The sequence below is a fragment of the Petaurus breviceps genome, unplaced genomic scaffold (assembly GCF_028583685.1).
Source record: "Petaurus breviceps papuanus isolate PSGF00001 unplaced genomic scaffold, PetGlider_PUasm1.0 90762, whole genome shotgun sequence".
Lineage (NCBI taxonomy): Eukaryota > Metazoa > Chordata > Mammalia > Diprotodontia > Petauridae > Petaurus > Petaurus breviceps.
The window spans coordinates 6,509,036-6,526,047 of record NW_027187339.1 but is presented as its reverse complement, the minus strand read 5'-3'; the positions used below and the strand labels follow the sequence as shown (position 1 = coordinate 6,526,047).

At 41.6% G+C, this 17,012-nt stretch overlaps 1 long non-coding RNA gene across 1 annotated transcript in view; it reads left to right on the top strand.

The window, feature by feature from the left end:
• The first annotated feature begins 7,649 nt into the window (after positions 1–7,649).
• Positions 7,650–17,012, top strand: part of LOC138146478 (uncharacterized) — a 13,006-nt gene continuing 3,643 nt past the window's right edge. Inside the window, exon 1 of the long non-coding RNA XR_011164492.1 lies at positions 7,650–7,846. This is a non-coding gene — a long non-coding RNA (uncharacterized lncRNA). The remainder of the gene's footprint in view (positions 7,847–17,012) is intronic.

The window sequence follows — 17,012 nt, the reverse complement described above, 5'->3', positions numbered from 1 at the left end:
CAAGCCTGAAGAGTCAAACTTAATTCATTTCATATTCAGACATTGGAGCCATTGAAGGGTTTGGAACAAGGCAATGACATGATAAGAACTGGGTTTTAGAAAGATTATTCTGGTATCACTAGGTAGGAGGAATTAAAAGGAAAGAGACTAGAATCAGGAAGACTATTTAGGAGATTCTTATGAAAATCTAGGCCCTGAAAATAGGAGTAAGAGAATATACCCACACATAAAGGAGATCTATACACACACCTATAAATAAAGAGAATATAAATATAGATACCTATTTAGAAAGGGATGTGTATATATACATACATGAAAAGAATGTTATATATATATATATATATATTGCCTTAATTTTGCCTATAGTGCCTCTGTGTACGTATGTGTATATGTATGCATATACAATAGCTGGATCCAAACTCTATCTGCCAATATCTACCTTTATAATTCCAGACAAGTTAAATGTGAGATGTGTATGTATTTTTGTGTTTATAGATTTATTTCCCTGTCATTCATATACACACATATACATATGTATACACATATATACATATATACACACATACATACACGCACAATTGCTTTTAATGATCACATGTTAGAGGAGAGGGGCAGTAATAAGTCAATCCCAGATTTGTTGTTTTTCTGTTTTTTCAGTTGTGTCCAACTCTTCATGGTCCCATTTGGGGTTTTATGGCAGAGTGATTTACCATTTCCCTCCCTAGCTCTTTTTATAGATAAGGAAACTGAGGCAAACAGGGTTAAGTAACTTGCCCAGGGTCACACAGCTAGTATCTGAGGCCAGATTTGAACTCAGGAAGAGGAGCATTCAGGTCTGACTTCAGGTCTGATGCTCTGTGCTCCCCAGCTGTCTAGTCACAGATACTTCTGAGGTTTTGAGCCTGGCTGTCTGGTAGAATGATGGTGTAAGGAACAGAAATAGCGTGCTGACTCCCAAGTTAGTTTTCTGTGCTTGAGTAACCCCAGGATTGCATCATGGCATAGTGGAAATAGCACTGTATTATAGACCAGTGCTCTAGGGACCATACTAGAACCCAGATTTCTTCATGAGTTTTATGACAGTGGACAAACAATTTTCATAGACCCCAGTTTCCTCATTTGTAAAATGAGGGTATCAGACTAAATGATTTCTAAGATCCTTTTCAGCACTAATGTGCTAAGCTTCTTGGATTAGAACTAAAGGGGTCTCAGATTATTTTACCTCAGAAAGAGACAGAGACTCAGTGGCTCATAAAATCATACTTTTAGAGCTAGAAGGGACTTCAGAGGTCTATGAATTCAACCTTCGTTATCTTACAGATGAGAAGACACCAATACAGGGAAGTTAAGTGAGCAGCCTTTGGTCACACAGGTATGTGGAACAGGTTGGCTTATCAAGCAACAGCCTCATTGAAAAGTTCATGTGAAGGGGCAGCCAGGTGGCTCAGCGAGTAAGAGCATTGGCTCCAGTGTCGGGATGACCTGGATCAAATCCGGGCTCAGGTACTCAGCACCACACCCAGAAATAATAACTGGCTGTGTAACCTTGAGCAAGTTACTTAACCCCAATTGCTTTAAAAAAAAATTAAAAAAAAAAGAAAAGTTCATGATAGAGAGTTGAAGGGGTGAACAAGAAAATACCTCTTTTGGATACTGTCTAGGGGTATGCACGGTAGGGAAAGGAGGAAAGGGAAAAGATGCAGGTTCTCTACCTCTGGGTAGAGTAAAGGAAGGTTGGAACCACAAAGCTGGGGTTTGGGTAACTAAGAAGGAAGAAAGAAGTTTCAGTCTGAAATCTAGGGACGGATATGGCAGCCGGTAAGAAAGGTCTGAGTAAATAAAAGACTTAGGATATTCAGTATGCACTAATAAAATACAAAAGGGCTGGAAAGATCAGTTGGGATTGGGTTGTAAAAGCCTTTAAAGGGGTGGGATAAAGGTACAAGGTGTTTAGCCCTAAAGAAGACTTAGGGGCCATATGATGGCTATTTTCAGATATCTGAAGAGCTGTTAAATGAAAAGACTAGATCAGGCCTCCTTAGTTCTAGGTGTAAGAACAAGGGCTAAGGGGTAAAAGCCACAATGAGACAAATTTAGGCTTGATATCAGCAAAGTTTTTTTTTAAACAATCAGAGCTGTCCCAAAGCAGAATGGGCTACATTGGGATGGGATGTGGTAGATTCCCTATCAATAGCAGTCTTCAAGTTAAAGCTGGTTGACCTCTCAGAGGGTTTGTTGTAGTAGGGCATGTTTTGGACTAGATAGCCACACACTTGGCCCTTCCAAGTCTGAATGTCTATGATTAAAGAGCTGAACTGGAACGTAATAATGCTAGACTTTTAAACTCTAATGGATGCCAGCTGTCTATAGTTTGTACAGTGAGATCTCCACATATGACATTCCAATAACTGCTCTCTGCCCAGCACAAAACACTTTTTAAGGCATTCTGGAGGAGGGGTCCTGAAGGGGAAAAGAGATGAAGGAGAAGCCATGGTCCCAAGGGCAGGATCTTTGGGAACTTTCTGTTCTCCCCTCTCCCACCACTGGGAGGGGGGAGTCCTCCTCCAGAGGCAAAAATTGGGGGAACCTTCTGCCTGAGGATGCCTTGGACTTGCTCCATCCCAGCAGGAAAACATGCCTTTATCATGAGAAACATGTAAGTGTTCAGATTTGTTTCCCTGTTTGACTTAGAAATGTGTGCAGAGGAATGAGTGAGTCAGTGAGACTTAGGAGTTTGGGGATTAAGAGAACCCTTTGAAGGGGAAAAAACCTTCACAAGAGGCCTTCAACTTATGCTTAAAGAAGCAAAACATGGGAAAAAATGACTTAAAAGTAAACAGGCAAAGAGATGTGCCTCTTGGTTTGGGGAATAAAAGAGTTAACAGAGAGACACTTCACTGCAGCAACCATCCCCACAGGACATCTTTCCCTGACCATAACATTTTTAAAATGCAAGCCTTTGGAAAACAGAGTTAAATCGTTATACAGTACTTCCACAAAGCTTTAATTCCCACCACCACCCCAAGCTGGGGAAGCAGCTGAAATCTCACAAGAAAACTTGGCCTTTTGAAGATTTCCAGTAATTCTTACAACTCAAAAGGCTGTTCAAGGCTGTCTCTTTTTTTCCATCCTGAGCTTTTGTCCCTTTGGAACCTAACCACTGTTCACCCGGTGCACCCTGGGTTACCTCAGGCAACCCAAAATGTAATTGGAAAGGGTCTCCTCTGCAGGAGACCCAGACACACGTGACGAAAGGGTTAATGCTACACGGCCTCTCTGACAATGTTTCTTCTTGGTTATGGATATATGCTAGGTTGGGGGGGGGGGAACAGAAGTGGGAATAAGTAGAGGAAACAATTCATCTGTAAAATGATAGGGTTGAACTAAAAGACTGCCAGATCCCCCTATAGCTAAACTCCTGTGACTAGAAAGATAAACAAACAAACAAACAAAAAATCCAAACAAAAACCACTCCAGATTAAGTAGCAGTGATTGGGGCTACCCAAGGAGAATGTATTGTTTTGTCTTGGAGTTACCCTTTTGGTGACTCCTCAGGGATGGGTCTCAAAGTCGGTGTTGCCTTGAAGATGAATGGGTTGGGTCTTGGGAGGATGGACTTCTTTGAAAGATGCTATTCTTTGTGCTGGTCTATAGAAGTAAGCTAGCAGACCTGCTCCCTTCCACAACTTTCTTCTGATTTTTTTTTCTTCTTTCTTTAAAGTAACTAGTGGAGAGAAACAGGTGGTACAGTAGTGAACAGAGTGCTGGGTCTGGGTCAGGAAAACCTGAGTTCAAATGTGGCCTCAGAAACTTTTTAGCTATGTGACCCTGAATAAGTCACTTGACTGGTTCTTTCTGCTTTGTCTGTAAAATGGGGATAATAATAGCACTTACCCCACAGGTTTGTTGTGGGAAGTAATTACAAATGTCTCAGATATTTATAAAGCACAGTATCTGGTATGTGGTAAGTGCTATTATTATTATTATTATTAATAATTACAGGACTGAACATAAAGTAAGTATTCAGAAGGATATGGTCCAGCTAAAGACTTGGAGAGTATTTTCAAGCTAGTTTATAGATCTCATTACTTCAAATGACAGTTCCATACCCTCAACAAATACTGTGCAAAGACTGGCTGAAGGATGTTTATGCTTAGCTTGGAGAAAGGGAGACTTGGGGGATAGAGGAGAGGAGAGCTGTCTTTACATATTTGAAAGGCTGCTACATTCAATAGGAATTTGATTAGTTCTGCTTAGCCCCAGAGGTCAGAACTAGCAGCAAGAGGGGGGAGTGGTAGTGGGGGAAGGTCAATAGAGGTTTGCAAAGAGGCAAATTTTGGCTCTGTGTAAGGAAATTTCCTAGCATTAGGGCTACCCCAAAGTGGAATGGATTGCTTCAGGTAGGGATGGGTTCCACCTCCTAGGTCTTCAGGCAAAGCCAGATCTCTCATCAGCTGTGTCTGAGAGGATTCTCATTTGGGTACAGAGTGGGATAGATGCTTCCAAGGTCCCTTCCAGCTCTGAAATTGCGTGTTTCAAATTCTATGATGTACATGAAGTCTGGTCTTGTGGAAGGGAAGACGAATTCTCCTTGTTTTGTTTGGGTCTAGTAGGTAAAACCAGCAGCAATAGAAAGTAGTCAAGAAGAAGAAGAGTGTGATTCAATGGAAGGGAAACCTTTCCAATGGAAGACTGACTACCAGTGAGTGCACAAAGCTGTAAGCTGCTTCAGGAGGTAGTGAATTTCCAATCACCAGAGCCATAGTTATTGTGTTTGGGCATGAGGCTGTTCCCTAGGGCACTCCAAATAATCATTATGATAATAATAACCAGCATTTATTTATATTTTCTCTTTTGATTCTCAAACAAAACTGAGGTAGGTGATAGTATTATAATTCTCATTTTATAGACAAGAAAACTGAGACTGAAAGGTTATCTTGTTTGATCACTGAGTAAGCGCCCAAAACAGAATTTGAATTCAGGTGTGCTGAACTTCAATACATCATCTAGGTACCATATTTTCCCTGTTTTTCTTCTTGACTGCCATACTAAGACCTGATTCTATGTTCATCTTGAAGGGTTAAATTCCCCAGGGTGCCATTGCTATGGTTTTCTCCTTCAAGGGTTCTTTTCCTTTTCTTCTTCCTGCCCTTAGCAACTTAGCCCTTAGCAAGGAAAAACTGAGGGCCAGGTAGGGGCCATGCTGGCAAATATTTAAAAACCAGTTCTCAAAAACAAAACAAAACTACAAATAGGCCACTTAAGTTTAAACTCCATTATTAACATTTTTTCCCCATCTCTTAAGTCTAAATAATCAACAAAACAATAAATCAAGCCCTGATCTGTAGATCTTTGAGGTGCAAATGCTCACACCAAAAACGTAATCATTGACTTTCAGAAGCCAGGGGTATGGATAACTCAGGTCATGGTTCTGTCCTTCCCTCTGCTGTATTCTTACCCCAAAACAGAGCTGACTGACCAGGTGCAATTTCAGTGAGTTAAATCTCTGCCTAGGCCTGGGAGTTTTCAGACCAAAGCTGAACAGCATTTCTTGAAGCTGTTGTAATCAGGATCCTGGTTGGGCTAGGGGTTGAGTTAGACGGTTTATAATGGCCCTGGCATCTATGAGTCTGTGAGAACATCTCTGCCCCATTTTGCAGGACCTTCCCAATAGCCCGCTCAAGTGGAAGGCAGCATAGCAAAAGCCTGCCCCTTCATCCAGGGAACAAAAAAGGCCTCTCATTTCTACCCAGAACTTGGCGTGGGCAAGTGACCAGCTGACTGCCCAGTGACACAAGTGCTTGCTAACTTAGACTACTTGTGTAGAAATTAATCATTCTCTCTAAACTCAGACCAAAGCGTCCATTGTCCATTTCCCATATTTAATAGCTGCCTGACCTGGGATAATAAACAGGTGTCTCTGCAGAGGTTCACAACCTTTGTTGAGTCATAGGTAAACCCTTGGACAGTGTCTGGTGAAATCCATGGATCCCTTCTCAGAATCATGTTTTTAAATGCATAAAAATACATTGGATTACAAGAGAAACAAATTATGTTGCAATACAGTTACAAGAATCTTTAAAAAAAAAAAAACCAAATTCACAGACCTTATGTTATCAACACTTTTGAGTCTAAAAAGAAGACAAAAGAGTTTCTCTGATCAAAACCAGCATCTTAGGAAAATGTAACTGAGTATTAAGAATTTAGTATTCTGTAATCCAAAGTTTACCTGACTCCCACCTACTCATCCGTCAAGTTCAACAAACACTTCCCAACCACCTCATAATAAGACATGTTTTTTACATACTGCCTGTGTGATATTGGATAAATCTCCTGATATATGTGGGCCTTAGTTTCCTCATCTATAAAACAAGAATAGAGGAGATGATTTCTATGATACCTTCTTCTATAAGCCACAGAGCTCCAGCATTTATGAAGTGTTTTGCATAAATGAACTCCTTGGATACCCACAATTTTGAAATACATACTAAATATGTTATTAACTCCTTTTTGTAGCTCAGAAAAAAATGAGGTTCATTGAGATTAAATACTATGATCACATAGCTTTTAAATATTAGATACCAGAACCTAGGTACTTCCAGACTCCAAGTCCAGGGCTCCTTTCTTCCTGTGGAAATGAACACCTAAGCCCTTCTTTAAAATCTAGGAACTAACCAGTTAGAGGAAGGTGAAGAAAAAGGATCTTCCATGGTGAAAAGGTTCTAGAGTGATAAGGCTGTTGGAACAAGGTGGTAAAGGCCATTTCCAGGGTGCTTGGGAATGTTTGAGAAAGAAGTCTGGAAGATAAGGGATGGGGCCCAGAGGGTAGTGAAGGGCTGAACAGATCAGCAATTCTGCGTGCAAGGGATCTGCCTTGCAAGGATCTATCCACGACTTGACATCTATGCCCTTCTTTATCAAATGAGGTGGTCCCTCCAGATCTGACATTCAGAGGATCACAGACTTAGATTTAAAAGGACCTTTGAGGTCATCTAGGCAATCCCTTCGTTTTACAAATGAGAAAACTGAGTGCCGAGGGCCCCAATAGACAACAGAAGTTGGATTTGAACCCAGACCTCCCAACTCTAAATTCAGGCATTCTTCTCACTGCACCACTTAATATTTATCTATGTTTCTTAAAAAAGCAGAAAAATGCTATTGAGTGTTTTACAAATTCTTCATGCCTGGACCATCATAAAACCTAGGCATTCAGCCCATGACTCCTTCAGGAGGTAGGTGTTCTTGCTCAGCGCCTCCAGTTTCTACCAAGCTTTTTGCCCAGAGGCTCCTAGCTCTTCTCCCTTCCACTCCTTCTCTCTCCCCACCCATTCCCATCCAGAATCCCCAGGAAGTGAAGAACAGAGGCATGATTATTGCTCCCAGATGCCCAGTATTCCTAATATCCAGAAAATTTATCATTCACTCATTCCGACTGGCAGGTCTCATTACAGTGTCCCCAGGGACAGAAATAAGGGAAAAACTGTCAGACATAAAGCAAAGAGGAGAGCTTGTGGGTTGTGGCTAGGAGTCTTTCCTTTTTAAAAATTTTCTTTCTTTTTTTCTCTTGTAGGGGGAACTGAGAAGAGGAAGGAATGTGGGAGGTAGGTTAACCCTTTCGAGTTCCACCAGAATGCTGCAGGTCCCTTTGCCCCTGGTGTCTCCTGAAGGCTCTGCTGCTTTAAGGAGAGCCTGCTGGTCTGGATTTATAGCCTGGGTGCTGAATTTCTCTGCATGTGTGGTTTTAGCATTAACACTCCTGGTGAAACTGGCTGTTTCCCTTCCCAGGCTGTGAAGGGAACTGAGGTTCCAGCAAAGAATGGCCCCTATTCATGGAGAGGTTTGCAAGGTAAGTTTATTACAAGCCCCAAGTAACAGCTATAAACTTTTAAAAGCAGGAGCCAGTGGGTACTTGGTTGTGTTCTTGAAAACTGCTGTAATCAGAGGAGGGGAACTGGTCACTTCTCTGGATGTGGGTCTGTCCTACGCTGGAGTATTGATAAGACTCATTATCACAGTAGTCACTAACAATAAACTTTCCTTGTCCTCCTACAGATAAATCTATATGTGACCAAATTTCAATTCCCATTAGTCCCTTCACTCCGAGTCTCTCCCAGGAGTTCCTATCAGTCAGCACAATCTCAGGTGGTTTAATGGGTGAGTCAGACCTCAACAATGTCATTGGCTCCCCACAAACCACTAGACTGGGATATCAGTTGTGCAGGGTATTAACTCTGTCTCTGGCTGCTGACATGCTGTGTGACCCCAGGCAAGTGAGACCTCTCTGGGTCTCAGTTTACTCATATCTAAAATGGGGTGGAGTAGATCTGAAGTATCAGTCAGAATGATTTGCATTGTTAAAAGTGCAATCTTGGACTTTCATATGTGGTAAAGTAGAAGGAAGGCTGAATCGGGAGTCAGAGGACCTGGGTTTATATCTTGGCTCTGCCACGGACTGTCTGTGTGGCCTTGAATAAAGCATTTCCCTCTCTGGGCCCAAGATTCATTATCCAGAAAATGAGGGGGTTGATCTAGGTGTCCTCTGAGGTCATCCTCTAGCTGTATACCTCTGGTCCTGTATTACTCAAAGGGACAGGAGTTTAGTTTTCCCTGAAATTGCTTTGAGTCTCTGCTACTCTAAATTTGCAGGCAGTCAGCAAGAAGGCAAGGTAGAGAGAAACACTCTCCCCCCACCCCTACCTAACAACGTGGGTTGACTGCTGGAAAAAAATAATCAAGAAAGAAAGGGGGGGGGGAGCCAAGCCCTTATAAAGAGTCTTTCTTTCCCTGAGCCCAGATTCCATTCCAGACGTTATCTCATCCATCCTCCTCAGAGCCAGGTGACGTAGGAAAAGATACTACCTGTCACCAGGCCACAGTTACAGTAGGAGAAACTGAGGAATGAAGACATGAGGTAATAGAAAGAGGGTCACCTTCCCCTGAATTAAGTCACCCAGTGGGGACCCTGGCTCTAACCATTGCCCTGAGGCTATCCTGCTAGAGTGATGTAATGGATTCTGGTGGGATGGGATTAGAACCATCACAAGGTATGTGGTGAGGTTTCCAAGTTCACTCCCTTCCTGGCTCTCCTGAAAGACCGCCCATGCACATGGAGTTGTTTAGGGCTTACCCACCTTTTTCATTAAATGGTACCCTTGTAAAACTGTCTGTGGGCTATAGCACATGGCAAGAGTAGAAGAGGTAGAGAGGGAAAGCCAGCTCCTAATCTGTTTATAAGAATGAGGGCTCTCTTAGGCAGAAAGTAAGGTGAGGCAGGGGACAGAGCCGGGATCTGAAAGAAAGCACAGAAGGTAGGGATGTTTCCCTGCCACTGGAGGACACTTTACATTTTGTGAAGCACCTTCATATGATGTGAAGATCTCATTGACTAATAGCAGCTGAAATCTAGGTAGTGCTTGTGAAACACTGCAAACATTACTTGTCTAAGTCTCCCAGCACTCCTGTGAGGAAGATTCTGCAGGCATTATGATGGATCCCCATTTTACAGATGAGGCTCAGAGAGGTTAATGGACTTTCCCACCCAGATATTAAATGTCAGAGACAGGATTTGAATTCTAGTCTTCCTGATTCCTGCTTCCACCAGCTCTTTCCACTATACTATGCTTCTTGTCCATCCTGCCTATCTCATAGGGCTAGAATTGTGGAATGTTATGAGCTGGGAGAGCTCTTAGAGGCTGTGTGGTCTGACCCTTTCATTGTAAAAATTGATGGAGTTGGCTTATGTTAACCTTCATTTCCAAATATATAATCCTTTTCTTCCCTTGCCATTGTCATCTCTTATAATGAAGAGGTGGAGGAACGGGGGGGGGGGGGGGAAGGAGAGAGAGAAAGGAAGAGAGAAAGACAGAGGGAGAGGGAAAGGGAGGGAGGGAGGAAGGGAGAGAGAGAGAGAGAGAGAGAGAGAGAGAGAGAGAGAGAGAGAGAGAAATAGCAATTCAACAAAACTAATCAATGTGTAAACTGATACTAAAAGTATAACCAACCTATTGATTTTACAGATAAGGAAACTGAGGCCTGTAGAGATCAATAGAATTCCCAAGACTGTTGTGCTTTGATACACCATTTTAAAGATGGTGAAAATGGACAAAGGTCCCTTGCCAGGCCTCAGAGTCCCATAGGTATTTAGTATGGACTGGCAGAACCCAGGTGGTCCTGATGGTCAGTCTTGGTTTTTTTCTGGTATCTCTATTACAATGCTGTTCATGAAGCACTGACCCAGAGCTTTTAAACCTTAGATAGTTTAGATGAAAAGAGGCACAGAATGAGCTCAGGTTCCTCTGTGTGAAAAAGCTGGAGAAATGGGACATTTCAGGAAGGGAGAGATTGTTAACAGTGACTGAACAGAGAACAGTTGGAGGGCTCCATGCAGTAAAGGAATGTATACTATTCAGGTCCTTTTTTCAGAAGCTGGGTCTTGTTCATTGCCCCTCAACCTTCCAGAGGAACGCCATGAGAGCTGAGAGCTTTTCTTCTCCACCACCACTAGCTAAATGCCCCACCCCCTGCCCCCAGAAGGTGTGTTTCCCTCATTGGTACAGGACCGATGATAGAATCCCAGTTTCATTTAACCATTTAATATCAATGCTGAATATTGCTTTCAAGGATATAGAAAGAAAAAACCATTCTTTCCCCTCCTTATACCACTGGGGCATAATCTCTTCTATATTGCCTTATTCTCTGGAGGGAGTTTAAGCTCATAGTTTAGCTCAGTTCCTACGCAGAATTGGTTCCATCAAGTTCATGTTTAGATCCTGTATGACTGTCCTGTGACGCCTTCCCCTGGCTAGGGTCCTGTAGGCCACTCCCAAGGATCACTTGCTCCTCGGGGAATCAGGGCTATTCTGACTGTGATATCCAGACTGGTTTCTGATTCCTGGATTCACGTGGTTTACTGTCCCAATCAAAATCAAGACTCTGTCCTGCACCTAGAACTGAAAAGAATAAACAAAAAGGTAAAAAAAACCTGAGGCCTGTTTCTTGGGTATCATATGGCCTCAGAGTGAAGAAGGGCCCAAGGCACCAAGGTTCTTCCCCTTCCCTCATGCTCTCCTATGGAATGCCATAAGTGAAGGAGATGATGAATGAATTGAGATGTAGGAAACTGACTCAAGCCCTTTTGAAGATGTGGACAGTTCTGGCTACTTAGCCAATTGAAAAAGGCTCTTTGCAACCACATGACTAACCAACTGAAACCAGCAACAGAATGTCCATGCATGCTTCATTACTCTCCAAAGCATTTCCCTTACACAGCATTATGATTCTTGCATAAGCAAGCTCCTCAAGCATCCTCCTCATGGAGAGATTGTACCAGCTAAGTAAGTTGATGTGGTCCATACATGCACCAGGCCTCCATCACAAATGGAAGAGGAAAGGAGATTTTCCCCACTCTCTGAAAAACAAGACCCAGAAAGCATTTCTGCCCATACTTGTACCATCCTCTTGGGTATAGTTGTAGTTTTAGGGGAATGGAGGAGAAAAGGAAAGATTATGGGAAAGTTTTGCTTGTCCTGAAGCATTGCTAAACCTTTACAACAGTTCAGAACCCAAACCAGATTAAAAAGTGATTGGGGGTGGGGGGGCGGCCAGGTAGCACAGCAAGTAAGAGCACTGGCTCCAGTGTTGAGAAGACCTGGAGATCGAATCCCGGGCTCAGACACTTAGCACCCACCCAGAAACACCTGGCCATGTAACCTTGAGCAAGTTACTTAACCCCAATTGCTTAGGGGCAGCCAGGTGGCTCAGTGAGTAAGAGCACCGGCTCCAGTGTTGGGATGACCTGGATCAAATCCCGGGCTCAGATACTCAGCACCACACCCAGAAATAACTGGCCATGTAACCTTGAGCAAGTTACTTAACCCCTATTGCTTAAAAAAAAAAGTGATTGGGAATACAATAAATAATGCAATACAATTTAATACAATAGATAAAAATACAACAGAACATGGATAATGTTAATATGTGGTTTTCTAAGTCAGTCTGTAGGAATCATCAATGACTGGGTTAGCCCCTTGAGTTTGACACCCTTGCTTTACAGAATACTCCAACCCATCCTGTATCTGTGAGGTTTAGTCTATCCAGATCTCCAAAAGAATCCAGAATTGCTTCTAGCAGAGGAAGGTTATCATCAATCTACTTTTTTGATTTCTTTGATAGTTTTCTCAAATACTGTGATTTATAAATTTCAGACCTGAAAAATGAGATCTTGCCTCTCCTGCTGGAGTAAAACATGGAATTTAAGGGCACAATATAGGAATGGAAATTTATTCATCCAACAAACAATACAGTGTGCTATGATCTTTAGCATATATAAAGAAGTATAGTATCCTCATGTGCTAAAGATAACATAAGATTATTACCCTCAGGAAACTCTCAAGCTCACTGAAGAGAAATAAAACTCAAGGAAAAAATAGATGCAAGGAGTTACCTGCTCACTTTAATGAGCTTGTATAGGAGATGAGATTTTGATGGGCTCCAATCACATCTCTCTATGGAAAATGTGGGTCATACAAATCGACAGCCTCCAAGAGGATTAAGAACATCTTATTAGGGATGATTTAATTGACCTGGCTGGTATGGGTTGGGGCTGCCTCTTTATGATAGCCTCTCAAAGAGAGACTTCATCAAAGATTTTGTCTTTTGTCCTTTTTGCCCTCTTCTTTTGTAGACCAGAGCAAAGTAGAACAGAGAGAGTTGAGGGTCCTGGTGGGTTTGGGGCTGAGGGAGGAAATCCCCACTCTTTAGCTCTTATTGATTTTCTCGGAGTAGAAGTTCATGGTAGCTCTATATGGGTCTTGCCCTTGTGGCAAAGAGTTACAGTCATCTAGTTTCTGGCCCCAGCCTTGGAGAAGCAATGGCATAACTCTTCAATCCAATAGATGGCAGCTCTTGATAGGTGAACCATGTAGTATTAGAGGTGGTAGTTTTTGGAGAAGTGTTGAGAATTCCTGAGATACAGCATCTTGGAGAAGAGGCTGGTAGTCATTGGGTAGTTTGGTAATGGCATCTAAACTCAGAGAGTGTGATTTAGGGGACATTCCTGGGAAGAACTAATCTTGGGAGTATCTATCAAGGATACTTGAGTTTAAGAGGCCAGTGATCCATTCTTCTGAATAGAAAGTAGGAGACAATGAGAGACTAACCTTTTGGAGACAATCATGTGCTTGGTTGTCAAAAATTAAGAAGTAACAGGAGAGTTTAAGTCACTTGGGGGGTGGAGGCAAAAAGACAGACTTTGCTTTCTCTATCTCCATGAGATCTTCAGTAAGTACAAGTGGCTTCTCTAGAAGCTCCAGTAATATTCTCCCTTAAAGAGGAGTCCAGTTATGAGCTTGGATATTGGTGTGACTCTTGGAGATGAAAATGGGGCCCATAACAATTTGTATATTTGTCTCTAGAAACCCCAACTTCATATCTTTCCAATGGGTGGGAGTCCAAGTTCTTTAGCTTCGTACCATGAGGCTGACTGATAACATGAGTTTCTAGATGTTGAAGTGGGACTCAAAAGAATATTGGGAAGTTGCCTGTGTAGCATCTCCAATGCTTCTCTTGGAGGAAGAGAAAACCACTAGATAGTATCCAAAGGCTTGAAGTTTATATGGATTTCTGGGGTAAAATAGGAACTTGGTATAGGAATAAATATATACATATATATATATACACACATATGTATTTATATATTATATAATGTCTATAACCATAATTAATATATTATATAATTATAAATAACATATGTATATATATACACAAATATGTTATATATAGTAAAGATTATAAATAACATATGTGTGTATATTGTTTACAGGGTGCTATGAATCCTTTATGTGTTTTCTGAATTTTCTGTGGAAAGAAGTAAATAATATATTTTGTATCTAATACATGGATTTATACATTGGATTCATGGATGTATCCAATACAAAGAATTGCCTTCAATGCTTATATAAGCATATGTGATCCTTTTACCTATATCTGCAAAGAAATAAACACAAGCTATATTTTTTTTTCCAGAGGCAATTCTAGGAGGGTAAAAAATAAGTTAAAGGAAGAGAGATGATGGTCAGGGAAATGGAAGAAGGAAGGGACACTTTCAAGATTAGGTAAATACAGACCTTGGGACACTAAGCCACATGTAAATAAGAAAGAGTCTAGTATATCTTGTCTCTTACAACGTACTCAAGCAACCATCACATATAGAGTGGTGTAGCATGTGAGAGAGAAGGAGGGCATTATTGTTAGTAGGATGATCATGAAGAAAGTTTCAAGAATAAAGTCATAATTTGATCCCCCATGTTGTGAAAAAGAGAATTCCCTCTCACTGCTCTGAGAGATTCATTTACTAACCCAATAGTCATTACCTTCAGACATTCTTAGAAAGGGGAGGTAAAAATTAAGATGCCCCCCTTTAGCCCTGGTTCTCAACAAACATGATTTTCTTCATTTCTGTGGAATGATAAAACCAGAGAGCCTTTTGGGTTTTTGAGCAAAAGAAATGATCAATTGTGGCATGATTCTACCCTGGGAGAGTTAGTGCTTTATTTATTTACATTTAAAATTTTTCAGTATCAAGCCCAGAACCAGCAATATATATATTTGGTGTCTGCCCAGTTTTCCAAAAGTTCTTTTTGCATATTTCCATATTATCCAAACCAGCACTAAAGACACTAGCCCTCATTTTATAGTGTTTGGTCCTTTCCCTGATTTTCAAGGGGTTTCTTACTGAGCTAGGGCTCCTTTGATTTTGAGGGTTAGCTGGCAGCTGAACCAAAGCATTGGAAAGGTATCTGCCCTGGATAAGACAATTGTGTAGAGTATAGGAAAATGATAATTGAACTCACAACATTCCCACTAAAGGTCACTGGACAGTAGCCTAATGGGCTTGAGAAGTCCATTTATGGAACTCAAAGAACACAGAACTCTCCCTTTTAAGATCCCAGCTACAGAGACATTTCCTCTGGTTTCCTTCCTTGTTCCTAGTCCCTCCCCTTCCCCAACAACAACAATGAATCTATTATCAATCACTGGACTCAAATGCTGAAAACCTGGTTTTGAGTATTGCTTTTAGCACTTACTAATGATTTGACTACTGGGAAATCATTTTGCCCAGTGGTAGGGTAAATCTTGATGTCCTCCTCTGTAAAATGGGAAAAACAACCCATTTCATAGGGTTGTAGTAAGAAAAGTGCCTTTTTACAGTGCTGGGTAAATGTCACATATGAAGCTCCAACCATGCCACTTAAAGTGATGGAGAACTATGAAACTTATCCTTGCTCTCAGGAAGTTTATAGTCTATCCGAAGAGGTAAGATATATGTGAAGAAAGCTCAGACAGAAATTAAGATCATGGTATAATGCATTTGGATCCAGAAAAAATGTACATTCAAATTCTGCCTCAGATATTTAATAGTGGTGTTACCCTAGGTAAGTCACTTAACCCCTCAGGTCCAGTTACCTCACCAGTAAAACTGGAATAACAATAGAACTCACTTTAGATGTTTGCTCTGAGGCTCAAATGAGATAATATATATCCAGTGTTTCGGGAACTTTAAGAACTATATAAATGACAATTATTAACATTAGCACATTTAGCATTAATTGTCCTCTAAGTAAAATATTCCTAGAACAGCCCGGACGGACGGTGTGGGTTAGAATGTTTACAAAAAGCTTCCTGGGCATGATAGGATATGAACTGAGGTTTGAAGAATTTTTATGAGGAGAGAGGGGCATGCACTCCTTTTAGGAGTAGGAATGACATGAACCAAGGACTCACGCATGAAGGTGAGCAAAGTGAAGATGAGTGCAAAAGAGAAATGGGAAATATGTTTGGTAAGGTAGGCTGGGACCAGATAGGCAAAGTAGAAAAGGGACTTGTATAGCATCATCTGTGTAGAGTAGGAAGGTACCTTAGCAATCACCTAAATCAAGTCCTTCATCTGACAGATGAGAAACTGAGGCCCATAAAGATTAAGTGACTTGTTAAATGTCACAAAGATAATACTTGGGTATTTAAATCAGGCACTATGGGGAAAAAGAAAGAGAAGAAAAAGTGTAAAGTGATTTTTGGCAAGACATATGACAAAAAGAATATAGAAATCTCAGATTTGATACAACAAGAAATAGGGAGGGATTGTAGGCTCTTGAGCAGGGGAGTAATGTGAAAAAGGGGTGCTTTGGGAAGAGGAAGCTGGCCTCATACATATTAAATAGGAGAGAAAAAAGGCAGGGAGATTAGCTGATAAACTGTTGCAGTAATTCCAGGCTAAGGTGGTGGCCATTGGAATGGAAAGGGAAGGGAAAATCCAAGGGGCATTTGGGAGGAGTGATTTGGCAGCAAATGGGATGTGGGGGATGAAGGAAAGAGAAGAATCAAAGATGACCGAGTTTCAGCTTGCATACCAGAAGAATCAATGAGGCTTCTCTGTCATTTATCCTTGACTCTGTGTGCTCCATGGAGCAGAAAAAGCCAAGATAACACTTGGTCTTTGAGCCCTGCACACCCATGTAGCATGTAGGTACAAAAGTGCTGACCTGCAGAGAAGCAGGTATCCACATTATTACATACAGGAACACACACACACTCAGGCTCACACAGGGCACACATATTCATATTCAGGACACCCACACTACACACAGGCACCAGTACAGGTACAGACATTGCCTCTCATCATAGGTAAAGCATCTATAAGGTAGGATACGATCAATCCAAAAGTGTCCCCTTCACTCCAACCAAGGTCTTCAATCCTGACACTGGTGGAACACAGAGGTACTGCAAACAAGTATCATCAGCTTCAAAGGTGGGTAGGGCTAGCAGGGCTGCCTGTCTCAAGGGGTCTTTTCTTATCTGGGATAGCAAGGGTGGCATAATGGTAAGGAGGTGAAGGAGAGGAGAGGAGGGGAAAGGAAAAAGGAAGATGAAGAGGAGAGAAGGGAGAAAGAGAGAGGAAAGTGGGGCAAGGAGAAGAGAGGAAAAGAGAGGAGAGGAGGAGGGAAGAGAGACAGAGA